At 33.3% G+C, this 2,107-nt stretch overlaps 1 long non-coding RNA gene across 1 annotated transcript; it reads right to left on the minus strand.

Annotated features, from left to right (window-relative positions):
* Window positions 1-231: 231 nt before the first annotated feature.
* On the minus strand, window positions 232-1,900 carry LOC143558736 (uncharacterized). The gene is made up of 3 exons (XR_013139789.1): window positions 1,543-1,900; window positions 1,241-1,452; window positions 232-1,065 (listed from the first exon to the last, which is right to left on the minus strand). It is a non-coding gene; the product is annotated as an uncharacterized LOC143558736 (long non-coding RNA).
* Between the last annotated feature and the right edge of the window lie 207 nt (window positions 1,901-2,107).

Genomic DNA, 2,107 nt, shown 5'->3' on the forward strand with positions numbered 1-2,107 from the left:
TAAATGATAAATAATTGTAATTCCTTTGTGCCGATCTATGCAACTATCGTATCTTGTTTCACTCAATTGAAAATAAAAGCTCTTATTAAGTAGGTTTTGTTAAATTCATAAAATTTTAATTTCATGTTTATCACATACTCCTATATAAAAAAACTTTTCTATTTCAAAATCTTATCTTTATAAGTTTAAAATCTTAATTTCAAATTTTATGTATTTAATTGTGTTTTTAACAACTACACGATCATAAAAATAAATAATAAAAATAATGCGTTTTTAGCCATTTAGGGTTTTGATGGCGTGAGAGCCGACACGACCATCAAAACACCTATAGAAGGTCAAGGTCAAAGTTTTGAGAATTAAATTCTCACAAAATTAAATACAATCTTCAATTTGATATCTTCAAAGCTCTCAACTGTCTAGTTCTTGTTTGTTGACTCGTCTTAGCTTTCTTGAATATTCATTCTTCCTTTGGTCTTGATTTCTCAAATGCATAAAATAAAACTATTCTACTTTTTATATACAAAAACTGAAAAATACACGCAAGCCTCCAAAATAGGCACAAACCAAAATACAAACCAACTAAAACAACCAAACAAATACACACAAGGGGACAGTATGGCTTTAAACGCATTATACAACACAATCAACATTAAAGTTTCAAACTAATTATTAATCATTTACGATTAATAAAGTTTGAATCTTTTTTATCCGAGAATTGATTTTTATTGAAAAATCAAATCTTTGATCCGGGTTAACTTGTAACTAGAAGTTAACCCGGATCATAGTTCTAGAACCTTGCAAAAGCGGCTTTGATATACTGTTGGGATTTTACAAAACGAGAACTTTGATGCAATCAAAATCCCACCAGTTATCCAATTGCAAAATTTCAAGAAACCTAAAACACAACCATAGGGTGATTAGATACCATACCTTAGGTTATGACAAATGCCACAACTAACAAGTACACACACCTTAGCAGCGTTTTATCGAAGCGTGAATGAAACAAAACACACATCCGATCACCATCGGGATCTCTATCTCACCATGCGCTTCTTGTATTGCAACCTGCAAGCATGTGAAAAGAGTTGACAGCTCTAGTTAGCTATTTAAGCACAATAGACAAAGCATGACGAATTAATACAAACAAAAATAACCATCATATCAATGCAGTTAGTTAATAAAATAAGCCTATAAAATTTAATCTAATATCGCCGTGTGACAAATTGCTAAATAAACTAACCTGTCATATCAGGTTGCTTAAAAATAGCAGTTGTTGACCGCTTGAACCGAGTCCCTTATGACCCGATCTTGTAACGACCCATATCCTTTCGACCCGATCACCTAATGGACAGATCCTTGTTGACCCAATCACATGTTGATCAGATCGCCCCATGTCGAAATGATCCCTGTTAAGACCAGACCCTCCTCATGATCTGATCTGTTCTCAAATACCTTAAATATATGAAGAATAAACAAAAAAAATTAACTTTTACAAGAAAATAACTAGAAGAGATGAATAAAAAGAATGACAACACGACAAACCATGATGACAGCCCGTATCCTGTTGGGAACAGATCCCGGCCAAAAGAGACAACTCCTCTGTTTCTAAATGTCGTAACGAAAAACACCACACGTGGCAAACCCCGAAACTGGTTCCAGTCTTGCGATCACGGCCAAAAGAGACAAACAGTCAGCTTCCTTTGTGTGGAAATTACCAAAACAAGCAGTTCTTAGAGAAATAAGTTAGAAAGCTGGAGAAGATTAATTTAAAAAAAAAAAGGAAAAAAGAATATACCAATATAATTAGTAAAACTTACTCGTTGCAGCATCAACGTGAAAGTGACCATCTATGTTCAACTGAGACTAAAGATGAAAGAGCTTCAAACTTCAAGACCAGAGGATTAGAAGCAGGTCCCGACAGAACAGTAATGCATCGCCTTGAACATGCAAGAATGGAAAAACTCAAATTAGAGATGTTGCAGAGAGAGAAACATTAACCATTAATGAAATTTACTAATAATGCTATAACCCTATTGTAAAAATAATAATAATAATAATCATAATTTGGTAACGGGATGAAAATATATTAAACTAGCAAATGTGTAGG

Source organism: Bidens hawaiensis, unplaced genomic scaffold, assembly GCF_021521415.1.
Source record: "Bidens hawaiensis isolate Kalapana, Puna unplaced genomic scaffold, B.hawaiensis_p1.1 tig00019639_1, whole genome shotgun sequence".
NCBI classification, from domain to species: domain Eukaryota; kingdom Viridiplantae; phylum Streptophyta; class Magnoliopsida; order Asterales; family Asteraceae; genus Bidens; species Bidens hawaiensis.